The 14,581-nt window shown below is 32.5% G+C and overlaps 1 long non-coding RNA gene across 1 annotated transcript in view; it reads left to right on the top strand.

The window, feature by feature from the left end:
• Nucleotides 1-14,581, top strand: part of LOC115889703 — a 126,534-nt gene that overhangs the window by 26,108 nt on the left and 85,845 nt on the right. Inside the window, exon 2 of the long non-coding RNA XR_004051491.1 lies at nucleotides 153-214. This is a non-coding gene — a long non-coding RNA (uncharacterized LOC115889703). The remainder of the gene's footprint in view (nucleotides 1-152; nucleotides 215-14,581) is intronic.

Raw genomic sequence — 14,581 nt, 5'->3', positions numbered from 1 at the left:
ACCTGGCGTAAAATTAATTCTCGTTTGTCACAATTCATTTTCATCATTTCCGAACGATCACCTGCAACATTGTTGCAAAGCGTCGATCACTTCGTTGGCGATCGACAACACCATTGTTTGCCGGTTACTTATTGAAATGTTTTCTGTTTTAGACAATGCCCGCTCTGCTGCGTTGTTGCCTCCCGGAGAATTCCAATCACATGACCCAGCAGCAGTAAGTATTAATAATAATCAACTAACCACACTTAGGCATCGGATGTGCCATAACAATTCCTCAGATCAAAGCTATCGGTGCGGCGCCGTATGTTGGCCGTAGCGAGCCATTTAGCTTCGACACTGTTTATTTTAATAACATTTATTAATGGGGGTTAACCGAAACTCTTTAACTTTTTATTATGGTGCGTGTGATACAGTGGCGCCGCGCAGTTCAATACTTTGGTGCAGTTTGTTTTTTAGTTCATCAACCAAAATCTGAACGAATTTCGTTCACACGCGTAAAAGAGACAAAAAAATACATATACATTATTTGTCTTATACTGTGACATCAAATCACAGTATATGTGTAAAAAAAGGTGTTATAAAAGGTTTATTTGATAAGGCAAAAATAATATGTATAAAATATACATTGATATAAACCGACTATCCACCATATTTTATTGACAAAATATTAAACGAAATACAAGCCCTAAATAACAATACACAATATATACAACTTACAATTCCATACATACGAGGTGTTTCGGAAAAAATAAGGATAGGAAAACAGTATAACATACGATCATCCTTCAAAACATAAAATACACTTAGATCCATTTTAACCCACACTAAACCAATGAACACTGGACAACAAACAAAAATGGTGGATGTGATACAAAATACCATAATATGAATGTGATAAATTTTATATTGGTGAAACATCTAGACCCCTAAATGTTAGAATTAAAGAACATAAATATTATTTAAAAAAAAGGCAATTTTCACAAATCTAAGATATGTCAGCATTCATAGGACACAGGGTACAGAGTAAATTTTAACAACGCAAAAATTATAATGGAAGAAACGATAACCTCTAAAAGAAAAAAAGAGGTTTTTTTAATACAATTTAATAAAAATAAATGTATTGCTCATGCATCTGTAGAGGTTAGTAATGTATGGCAATCGCTTCTCTGACTTTAAAGAACATAACATAAGTAAAAATTAAAAACAAATTAAAAAATAATCATACACAAAGTTTGAAGCTTTTTGGTTTTATCTTCTTGAGTAATAGTTGTTATGAAGTAGTAATTGTTAATTTTGAAGTTTAACTTGATATAATGTCATTTTAACAACGGTTAACGTTAACGGTTTTTATAGACGTATCTGTTTAAAGAAGACTAAAGTGTTTTTGACTAAAGGGAAATTGGAACAATTTCCGTTGCAGGTCATCAATGACACCATGCGTCGTCTTATGGAGTTTGCTGGTGGTCGTATTATGATATGCAACGGAAGTTATTTTAATTTCCCTTATAGTTGCATTTAGATATTGTAAATATTTTTTCTTTGTTTTTTTGCTTCCTTTGTGTGTTTTTTTTTTGCTTTGAAGATTTGTACTGCATGCGTTACAAATTACATCAAAATTTGATTATCTTTTTTTAACAGAAGAGAAAAGCTGTTTATTAGTTGCTATTAGGGTTTTCAAACCGGAATCCCGGTGTATGTTTATCCCAGAAATCCAGATATTTAATCCCGGGATCTCGAAAATTTCCAAAAATTTAAATGCCCATCTAAAGTGATTGGACTACATACACTTAAGTCTTTTAAAGATCATATTTTATATATTTAGACTAAGCAGAACGTCAATATCTAAAAATTATATTTCCGTGTTAAAGAATGTATTTTTTTATTTACTAAATATAAATGTTACTTTGTTTTATCTATTTTAATAAAGCTTTGTCTCATTTTCTTTTTGATATATGTAGTTGCATATTTCTTTAGATTAAATTTCTCATTGTGATAGTCAATACCGGGATCCCGGGATTAGAGGCTCTTATCCCGCAATTTCAAAAATTTCAAAACGGGATCCCGATCCCGAAAATTACCTAAAAAACCCTAAAAACTCTAGTTGCTATACCGGATGCGTCTCCAAAGTGGCTCACCCTTATAACTTTTTATTTTTTAGTTAAAAAAACGAGATTTGTTATGTTAGTATATGACATAAATTAGGATTGATTGATTGATTGACTTCCTGTTTCACCGGAAATGACTACAACTTTTGATTTTTAAATAGCACCCTCGGTATTTTTTTTACTTTATTCCATAGAAAATAACACTCTGAATAGAATGACATATCATATGTCAACTTTTGACATTTTCGCATAAATATGTTTATTTAAAATTTCAAAAATTTCAATTTGCGGTTCGTAACGAAAATTTGACTCGAAATACCAAGTATGTGGTATCAAATTATTTGTAAAAAAATGCTAATGAGCCACCCTTGTTCCATTTGAAAAAATTGAGATATGATTTAAAATGGGATTTGAGTATTTTCTAACCGGCCAGGATAAGGCACTAAATCATTAGACGATCAAATATATTTTTCCAAGGCTCCTTGATTTGTTTTAATATAGTCATGACACTCTAGATTGAATTTTATAATACGATTTTTTATTAAGCGGGAATGTCAAATGTTGACATATGATATGTCATTCTGTTCAGAATGTCATTTTCTATCGAATAAAGTAAAAAAATACCGAGGATGCCATTTAAAAATCAAAAGTTGTAGTCATTTCTGGTGAAACAGGAAGTGACCAACAACATTTGAATATGTCAATCAATCCTAATTTATGTCATATACTAACGTACCAAATCTCTTTTTTTTATCTGAAAAATTAAAAAAGTTATAGGAGTGAGCCACTTTTGAGACGCACCCGGTATATATACTTTCGTTTTGGTATTATTAAGTGCTTAATTTTATTGGTAAAATTAAATATCACGCGTTATACACTGATAATTCCAAGCCAAATTACTCGTTGCATATACAATTAGCATGAGCTTATATCTGCCCAACGAGTCAGGGAAGTTTTCGACAGATGATATTCAAAAAATTATAGAAAATAGAATTTACTTGTGAATTAAAATGGGCACAATGTCATTGCCATGGATCGTAGGACTAAACAAGCTTATGTTCATAAAGCGCACGTAATCATAACTAAAATTAAGACAAAATAAATCACAAATCACATCCACGAGTGCCTCGAAAAGGAAAGAAAATCCAGATAGATATAGAAATTTGGTACTTTCCAACGTTAAGTTGCTTTTAGGTTAGATTTCCCTGGCATTTTTTTCTTCAAATTCCGGCCGTACCATCCCATCGTCCGGTAAATCCGGTAAGATAATGTATTAATTTAAGAGTAACTTCTTGAAAACTAATTTATTTCTGTACCGTCTAACCTTTAACTACAATATTCTAACTATCTTAACTACTATAATATAACTACAAATATTCTTAAAAAATATCACCAAACAGATAACAATCTGATTTTTGTACTTCAGCCGCGTTGTTTTACAAAACTAGGTCGAATTTGAGAAGGAAAGAGAACTGGGGCAAGAATGCAACACTAATTGAAAATGCTGTTCCTACATGCTAATAGACAGAGATTACTTATAACAAATAATATTTAAAATACGACAGTATTGTATGTAAATCCTGTTAGAAACTACACTAAAAAACAGTTATATTACTTCGTCTAGTTTCCTTTGCGTGTCAACATTACTTTTTTTTCTGGTCGCGATTAAAGGAACGAGCTTATTTATGTCAATAACGAGTTAACTGGTTAAGGAGATAGGTTAGTCAATTATTCTGCAAAGAAAGTTAAATTCTTTCTAGTACTTTGTAATTTATACAGGATGGGTCTTAAATAAGTGCAAATATTTGTAGAGATAGTATATTTCGACCCCAGAAACTATGAGGTTTTTTTCGTGAAATTTTTTTTTTGGAGATTTTGGATTTTTTTTGAAAAATATTTTTGATTTCTTTTTAGGTTTTAGTTAAAAACATAATTTGTTGATAATATGACTGATATTGATAATATGATGAATATGAACATAGGTAGTAGATAAAATTAAAAAAAAAGAAAACCCAGAAAAGAACCAGTGTTTCTCAAAACTTGAACAGATTTTTTTAAAATTTTTCAAAGTAAATCGTTATTTTTTAAAAACGGTAAAGAGAAAATAGGTCTTTCAACTCCGCCTTCCAGGTCCTCTTTTGCTAAGACCTTTCCCTGGAGTATCAACTGAAGTAGACAATATCTCTTTTGGTTCCCCATTATGTATCCCAGATATCCTAATTTTCGTTGTGTGATAATGTCGACTATTTTGTTCTCCTTTTGCATTTCCAAGACGATCTTGTTAGATACGTGGTCTACCCAGGAGATTCTCAAAAATTATCTGTATAGCCACATCCCAAAGACTTCAAGTTTTTTTTTGTGGACGCTTCTGTCAATGTCCAAGACTCAGAAGCATACCATACAGAAGGCCCAGACCAGATATAATACTTAAGTAGTCTCATTTTGGTCTGTAAATTAATCTAATCTCTACTCTTGAACAAATTTCCCATTCTAACGGAGTCAAACTAATTTAACAATTTAACAATTACTAGGGGTGTAAACTTTCTGTATGTGATATTTTCTTTGTTTTTAATTTTTATTTATGTCATATTATGTTTGTTTATGATATGTGTTATTCTATATAAAAAAATAATGAAAGAAGCGAAAGCTATTCATTCAGGGTGCAAAGATTTAAATCGTGATTTAAATCAATGAATTTTTTTTAAATTTTAATCATGGGTTTAATTGTAAAAAAATTAACTTGTTTGAAAACTTAAAATAAATAGAAAAATATCTGTAGAAGTTATAAAAAAATTCCTATAAAGGTTAAGGTTTCCTTATAAAAGTTTTTAATTTTTTAAAAAATCTTGATTTTTTTGCACCCTGCATATATTACTAACATTTGATGCTTGAGCAATATATTATTTACATTAGAATGGATTAAAAAAGCCTCTTTTATTTTTCGAATAGAGACTAGATTCTTCTCTGTGCCCTGTGACACATGAATAAATCTTAATTTGCGGAAAATCGCTCTTTTTTAAATAATCTTTGTGTTCTTTATTTCGAAGGTCTTTTCTTTATTTCGAACCATTTAACTGTCTAGGTTAGTGATTCCCAAAGTGGTCCAGGTCGACCCCCAGAGATCCACGCTATTACGTAAATCTCCACGTTAGACCTAATCTTAACATTTTTTCGGAGTTTTGGGAAATGTGTTAGAAATGTAACAACCAGGTGTATATAATAGGTACTTTGCAAAATTTGGTCTACGAGAGAAAAAAAATTGGGACTAATGGTCTAGATGTTTCACCAATATAAAATTTCTTACATTCACATGATATCGTGTTCATTGATTTAGTGTGGGAAAAAATGAATTAAGAGTCTATTACGCTGTACTGTTTGGGTCACTCTCAGGGGTCGGGTAAAGTGGGTGTGTGGCCGAAATAAATATATATTATATTTCAGAAATCTGCCTAAGGCTTAGCCCGATCCTGTCATGTTAAGCCACATCCAAAATTCCAACCACATGTGCTTTGATTATGGCTTGATTGAGGTTTGCAGAGCTTCAGCATTTGCCATAAAATAGCAAGCAATTTGTTACAAAACCATACAGGGGCGGATACAGAAATTTATTTTAGGGGGGGGGCAAATAAAAAGTAATGTAGAGTATAGTTTTTAGTGCGCCATTTTTAACTCAAATGCCTAATATTTAATCCAATTTCATAGATTTTAAGGGGGGCCGGGCCCCATGGGCCCCCCTCTGTATCCGCCACTGAAACCATATAAATTATACCTATATCACTGTAATCACAAAACTTCAATCTATTTCCGTATTGTAACGGAATTTTAAATTATGTTTTTATTTTCGAGAAAATTTAGTCCAAACATAAGGAATATTTTGTTGATGTTTCACCATCAAAATCCTAAAAATAAAGAAGTTGTCTAAAAATGTGCTACTATACGGATATAGTATAATCCTTTATCTTTCATTTCCTTCTTTATTTGTTTAAAAATACTTAGCCAGTTTTAAATAAAACGTTAAATGCCGAACGCTTATTTTACTACTTTTTCGGACCAGTGAAATGGACTCTTAGGTATATTTTGTGTTTTGAAGGTTGTTTTTCAAATTATTTTTTTTTCAAATTTATTTTTTTCGGCAAATTCTATAAATACGTTGTCTAAAGTGTGAAATATTTAATGACTTTTAGGAAACAATTTATTAAAAATCGCCCCGTCACAACCCGAAATCGATAAAAACAGGGTCGAAATATTAACAGAAAACATGAACCCCTCGCTAAACATAACATTCCCATGCTTACGGGTGGGCGCCGCCGCCGACAAAACCGAGAGAAAAAAGGTTCTTCTGGGAAAAAGTTATAAAAAGGGACTTTTCGACGAAATCCTCGGCTTCGGGGCCCTTTTTCACATTATCGTAAGTGTCGTTTCCTATGAGAAACTTTACAGATCTTTCAGGGGCCTCCTTAATCTATGAGAACTAAATTTTAAAGGCATATTGGAGATTTTTGTTTAATCTTCTTTTAAAAAACATCTACATATTCCCGAGCAATATATTTATCTATATATTTTAGGGGCTATCGGTTTTTGTATTATAATTTTGCATTGCCAGATTGCATCAATCGATTTTTCACAGTCGCATCAGTATTTGCTATATCAATTTTATTTGTTTTTGTTTAGTGTTCGTTCGTGTGTAGGTCAAAATAGTTCTAATTTTACTTTGTGTCCAACCATACTTATCTTTTCTGAAATGGCTCGTATAATAGAATTGTTAGCTGTATTTATTGTGTCTTATTTTTATTGTTTATATTATGGTCTGTTATTTGTGTTTTAGATTTCTTTTAATGTTTTGTCTATAAAAGATTGTAGGTGATTGCTTCTTATTAATGATTCTATTAGGTGGTTTATATAAGCTGGCCCTGCTAACTTTGTACAGCCTATTGGTTGGTACATCCTTCGCCGGTGCTACCACCATCGTAGAATATCGTAAACCACTAGTACATAGTACTATAGTACACGGGTTTAAATAGTGAGAATATGAAAAATTTATTATTTAATTATTCTAAAAGTGTTAGAAAGTATAATTTGATATCTTCAGAAGGTCTAACTTGTATTATAATTTATTATTCCAGTTAAATAAACTTTTTAGATAAGTTCAACTACGGTAGTGAGCATAGTTTTAATCACCGGTTTTTCGTCGAACTACTTGAATCCATTTTTGCCTTTGATCAAATCGGAACTATGAAGCTATAAAATGTTGTTTCGGGAGAGTTAAATATCCGTGAAAGTTTAGTCATTGAATGTTATTGCACCTAACAACGCCCTAATTACGCTCTTCTTTACGCGTTAACATTTTTTCGGTAGTTTTATTAACATTTGAAATTTTCACAACACAACACGACGCCTAGTTTGAATTATTTTTCACTTATTTTTTATTAAACCCCGTACCAAAGTGTTTTATAGTCAGAATAACTGCTCTAGCAAAAAAACTAAAATAGTTAAATATTATTTGTCATAATATTTAACTATTTTAGTTTTTTTCAATATTATCTTAATTTGATTTTTGAATTATTTTAATGCGATCAACATGACGGCTACGTGAAATAGGTACTGATAATTTCTGATTTTTTCCATTGAAGAAAAAAAATCATATTTTGTAACTTCGAAATTAAAGAAAACATGTATATTTGCTATAATTTATTTTTACGATTGAAATTAAAGCTTTAAATGTAATAAACAAAACAATAGGCGTATTATACACGTAGTAGATCCCAAACTAAGATATATTCACAATCTTAATGTCTTAATGAACTCTCAAACTGGAACGCTACGTAAAATAAATACTACTTTGAAACAATATAAAAAGACATAAAACTACTGCCTGTGTCATAATTAAACGAAGGTCATCGAAATTTCATTGACGGAATCTATTCCCTCCATAATATTATCCTGTATTCTCGTCCGAAATATATCTACAAAGTTTTTTACGCGACCTGTATAAAGGAAGTAGATAAAAATATGAATTAAATGTGTGGCACGACCTCGCTGTAAAGGAGGATATCCTATAATTATAATAAAATACTAATGAAGTTAGCTCAGACACGTTACTCTTTTGTAGTTTTGATATTTGTATCGTTTTCTTCCTCGGTTATATTATGGGTTTTGTTTAAATGTGATAGATAATGATGAACTATGACATAAAATATATTCTTGGAGTGATATTATTCTTAATTTTTAATTATTTACACATATGAATAGTGTAGTGTAAGTAAATACTTGACAACTTCCACATGTTCTTGATGCCACTACTACTAAGGGCGCGTTTTCACCAAGTGAAGTGAGTGAATGTCACCAAATTCACCAAGTGAAGTCAAGTGAATCGATCAAGTCACATGTTCCGAGTTTACACAATTCATCAAAAACAAGACATATTAATGCATAATGCTATTTGTACTTGGCTTAAGCTAGGAAGTACTAGTCTTTAACTAATGTTTTATTTCGGATTTGTGTGTTCCATATACACTACACTGATCATCAATTCCAGCTTATTCATCCATTTCCAATTATGGTGTAACCTCCCTCGCATAATCTCTTTGTAGTTGGGCCCATTGTTGTCTATTGTTGACTATGCGAGCCTAAGTTATCCCTGCTAATTTCCTAATATCATGGTCCCATCTCAGGTTTGGCCTTCCTCTATATCTCTTAATTCCTCGTGGGTACCAAGCTGTAATTTTTGTGGTCCATATATTGTCCGTTCTTTTTGCCAGGTGTCCTGCCCATTGCCATTTGAGGGATATGACTCTGTGGATGACCTCTGATTTATTACCTGGGTCTTTTGTCATATCCACTCTATTCTTTTACGGTCTCTCTTGGTTATTCCCAGCATATTATATTCCTTTGAACATTGTGCGACCTGCAATTTCCTTATGATGACTCTTTTTAGTGTCCAGGTCTCGCATGCACATCCTGATACATACTGATCGAATGTTTTCATCTTTAGATAGCGTGGCATTCTAGATTTGAATGTGATTATTGAGTTTCTTCCATAAGTACTCCATGCTAACTTAATTCTTCTGAATATATATATATATATATATATATATATATATATATATATATATATATATATATATATATATATATATATATATATACCCAAATATATATATTCTTTTACTATTTCCAGTGTTGTTATTTATATATATATATATATATACCCAAATATATATATTCTTCTACTATTTCCAGTGTTGTTATTTATTAGAATGTCTTTTCTTTCTACTAGTTCATTGTATATTACTTTAGTTTTTCCTAAATTCATTTTGAGACCCACTTTATTGCTGGCTGTATTTAGTTCATTAATTTGTGCTTGTACTTCTTCAGGACCTTAGAGATATCTCATGAGCAAATCTAAGATGGTTAAGTCTCCATCTATTTTTAATCCTTTGTTGGTCCAGTCCAGTTGATGGAAGATTTCTTCTAATGTTGCTGTAAACAGCTTCGCGTCTCCCTGTCGTACTCCTTTGCCAGTTGGGAACTCTGTGTTTGTTTTATATATCATTACTCTTGCTTTTACTCGTAAGTAGATATAGGGCTTATCGTAAAGCTATTTTTTGTCGACTCCGATAGCGTCGATTTGTACTGAATTTCTGAAAATTGCGATAAATCCAGTAGTTCTGATGGTAGTTCTCTTCCATCCCTCAAGAGGGGTGAAATACTAATGGGAATGGACAATGATTGCAAAATAAACAAGACAAAGTACAATCTCAAGCGAAATTTGCGAAAAAAAAGTACAATTTCAGACGAAACTGAATTCTATTTAAAATTTTCGAAATCTGGTAACGTTTATGAAGATAAATATAATCAGTTGTTTCCTAAAAAAGTAGAACAAATTGCTTTTATACATCATAACTTACCATTAATAGACTTTAAGTATTGTTAGTATGGAATAACTTCTTAAATGTTAATAAAATGCATAGCTTTTTAGTAGAATCCACGTTTTTTTTCCTTTGAATAATAATAGCCGAATAATCATGGTAGAATCTCTAATTTGGACCATATATGGGCCACGTTCTTGAATTTTCGCTTAAATCAGTGTTGATCTTAATTAATTATTTTGCTGCGGACCACTGTATTCCGTGGGCCTATGCTAATTGCTGCATACATGTCCTGCGAAACAGGATTTTGAGGTATTGCCTGTTTCTCATTTTTCTAGAATTCCTTGTCTTGTATAGGTTCCTTGTTTTCTAAGTAGCATTAGTGTCATAAGTTCAGTTTTTACTTGTTACCGACTAATGTGTTACTTAAGGATAATGTCAATCCAATTGATATTTTATTTAGAGGTTTCCTTATCAGCTCAATTGCCGATGCCGGCAGAAATGAATACATAAATAGTCATTATAGTCATAAACTTACCATGAAACTATTCTACATAGATTAGATTTTTAAGATCGCTATTGGCGTATTCCACTGTGACCTCTACAGATCTATTGCAGTTCCCTCCTGATCTCTAGGTTACATTCCCCAGTCGCATCTTTTTTAAAAAGTCTAATGTAATTTTTGCTAATGTAATGTTAATATTGCCTAGTACAAAGAACCGTAGATACATATTCCAGTCAATCATACTGATATAGATAGCGTTTAATCAATTCCTCTTTTGACAAAATCTACATTGGGCTTCGTTCATCAATCCTATCAGCATTAAATTCCTCACTGTTTTGTATTCGTTTCTGTAATTATTGTTATTCCAGCACCACAGAAGGGTTGTAGTGTTTTAGCATTTATGAGTTTTTGTCTGTCATTTCATTTTCTTTGTACATCCCTGCCATTGCTTTTGTATATCCCCGTACCCCGTAAGTAAAGCAACATTGCTACGTTCTCCTAATGGTTGATGACAACTAAAAAATGGTGTGCTCTTTCCTACCTTTCCTACTTCTTCCACAGAATAATGGATTGCCATATTTTCCATCAGGCAAATTGTCACACTCTTGGATAGGCTTACAGGGAAAGCTATTCCTTATTTCGAAGCTATTATTTCAGCTTCTATGCCTCCCGATGTTATTAAGCCATCTGTATAACACGTTGCCTCAGGTTGAAGTTGAAGTCATAACTCAGAAAGACTTAGATTATCTTTATCAAAAATAAATTTATCAATACTCATGTTTTAATTCTATAGATATCGTTTTCTTTGCTTCAAGAAATACCATTCAGTAACTAATTTCAAGCGATAAACAAAAATAAAAATTTAAATACCCGTATCTCAAATACCAATTAACGTTCATCACAAACCATTCAAAATGGTACTTATGTTTTTAAACTACAAAATTCCTAGCAAGTTCAATAAAAGTTAACATTCCTTAGATACAAGCTAAAAATTCATTAGAGACTTTTTAGAAGACTATTCAGGCTTGTTAAATGGTCAAGTTAGAAATATAGAGATTAAATGGCCTATAGAATTCAAACGTCTACTATCTTAATGGCATTACACAATCAAAAATTAAAAGTAAAATATGTGTTATTCATTTTATTTCATTAGAAATTGTAGAAGAATACAGTTAGGAACGTGAGTCTTCTTTGATGCAGTAAATTAACTTTAGAGAAATTCTATCGTCTTGTGTTTTAATTGGGTAGTTAGCATAGCTAGTTGAAATGCAATTAATTAATTTAGATAAAGATAATGCTATCGTGCATGCCGGAGTATTGTTTTTACAATAAATTGAATGAATTTTGTAATCGATATACAATACGATAAAAAAAGCGGCAGCAGAGATCGCTGTCATTTATATGCAAAACTCTTTGGGAAATGTCATCGATGGCCATTTCCAAGCCACCTCAATGCCGTTTTTCCATCATATATTTTGTGTATCATTGGAATAAATTCAATAAGAAATAAGTGAGGCGTGATCGAATAAATGCTGAGCCATGTTGATTGATATTGCTACTAGCATTTTTTTAACAAAAGGTTTTTATACAGGGTGTCTATAACACCGACAATACCAACTGTCATATTGTAAATACAATGTATTATTTAACTTTTGGATCATAGAGAAAACTCTAAATATATTTTATGTTTACGTGCATATCCGAAAAATGGTTTACTTAACGAGAATATAAAAATTCTACATCATAAAAAACAATTATACAGATGATTGGTTCTGGGGATAGTTCGTTTAGATTAAATTTTTTATAAGGTGGCCATCAGCACATACCGTACTATTGGTGAAGATGAAGAAAAGTGCCGAGCTATCATATCAATGCTGCGTTCTATAATGAAACACAAAGTAGACGATGAGATTAAAGCCAAAAACCCATGATTCTACTGTGATATTATTGCCTGTGTTATTATTGATAGTGAACTAAACTGTGATAAAAAACAACTATAATAAGGAATGATAACGAAGAAATGAGATAACTGAGGATCACCTACTATCCCGATGCCATGCTTCACGCCGGTTCCAGGATAGGTAGGGTTACGGAGAAAAGATGGGTTTTTAGTGGGTAGGCCCTCCGGGTAGAGTAGGGAGGGAGATCTCACACTCCGACCCTAAAGGCGTTTCCCATCTCTAAAAAAAAGGTGGTCATCGGTCTGTTGTACCATCCAACCATTTTAGATCTATCGTGGTTCTCTTCTGTTACCTATGTTACATCTCCAGTTCTATTCTTTTTAAAAAATCTAAAACAAGATTGAACCCTCCATACATCTCTTTGTCAATGGCTTATCATTGCCTAATACAAAGAATCGCACATTTGCCAGGCTGTGACCAGGCGCACACACATAAAATGTGTTCCGTCGTTTCTTCTTCAGATTGATAAACTCTGCACATGCCTTTTGGGCGTGAATACCATCAACTTTAGGCCCCTATTAAACTTACATTTCCTCGTTAGTAGACAAACTAGAGCTTTGACAGTCTTCCTGTCTTTGCTTATTTAGTATCGGTCTGCCGTAAATTTTGGTGATTGTTCTACTATGAACTTATTCGCCTGTCGCAGTCCTGGTGAATTTCTCCACCATTTGTTGGCCATCCACTGTTTTGTGGCAATTCTTGTAACCTGATTTTAGAGCGCCGCAGAATGGTTCTGGGACACAATGACATTGACTCTTGCGGCCCTTTCACCCTGTCATAAATATGCGCCTAATTGTCTGTAATTTCAGACGTGTTTGATTAATTTAAAACTAAAACCTTATCACTGTGAGCGCCGAGACGATAACCGTTCGTGCCATAAACTTTGGTACGGCTGATGTCGAAGATGGAGATTGGCCTTTGTGGAGCCGTCTCAGATACTGGCTTTTGTCGATGCCCTGAGATTGTATGATGAGTTATAACTAAGAGAATGATTTTATGCAGTAAACAGGAAGATTTATTATATATTTTTTTTATTTTAATTATGAAATAATTAGAAAATGTTTTAAACGTGTATTTTCTTATTACCGCTGAATACTTTAATCTACATCCTTTCCTACATCAAGAAAGCGGAACACACAATAGATCTGTAATTACCCCCCTCCTAAACATTCTACATGATCTTTATGAGAACTATATTGAGCAACTGAAGATTTATTTGCTCTATCATATGGTATGTATTATAGTATCAATTGAGATTAATTGATTAAATTTAGATATTATATATCTTTTAGTTTGCCAAACATGGTTATTGATTAAAATCCTTACATGAAACTTCATAAATACCCGACCATTCGAGTGGGGGTGATTTATCTTTCGAATTACCGAATAATTACTGTAATTTATTACCAGTGGTATACATAGCTATTATTAGTATTATCAAACAGTATTGAGACATAATTTGACGTATCTTTATCCACTTGTAACTTGTAAAGTCTACTTTTTAGAAATCGTAAACTTGTACCTGCTTTTTGTAATTATTTTATCAACAGACGAAGGAGGATAACCATTACACTCAGCTACATTTGTACTAGAATTCTTTTCTGTGTCAGATTATTCGTTTGAATGAAATCAAATTTTTTCGATACTTTAATTAACAAAAAACTAAACGTCATATTCAAAATCCAATTACATCCGAAGAATATTGCTAACATTATTTTGTAAAACAGGAAAAGTAGCAATGGGAATATAAAATCGGAAAAATTCGGGTTTTCATGAATACTTTTGGAAATAACGCTATTTTTTTAGGTTCAAAATCTAAAAACGTGGCGATTTAGGGTTCAGCAAAACGCCAATCATTCTTATATCTGCTCTGGTTTATAGTTTATGAAATCCCCGTAGTGCTCATTTTTATATGGGACACTTCGTATATTTTATCATTATACTGTCCCCTATTTGATCTAGTTCACGAGCCGCCGGCCGTCGTCGTTTTGAACCACCAATATCGTATCACTGCCGCTCTGTGGTGGATTTATCGCTTTGCTTAGTGACCGACAAGCGTGAACGCAACGACTGAGGTCGATTCCGGGTCTCTTCCCACGGCCGCGGTCGGTTCCCACCGGACCAGACGAGTTCCTGAGGGAA

The sequence above is a fragment of the Sitophilus oryzae genome, unplaced genomic scaffold (assembly GCF_002938485.1).
Source record: "Sitophilus oryzae breed Bouriz unplaced genomic scaffold, Soryzae_2.0 scaffold_829_pilon_pilon, whole genome shotgun sequence".
NCBI lineage: Eukaryota > Metazoa > Arthropoda > Insecta > Coleoptera > Curculionidae > Sitophilus > Sitophilus oryzae.
The sequence above is the reverse complement of the archived record's forward strand: the minus strand, read 5'-3'. Positions and strand labels throughout refer to the sequence as shown.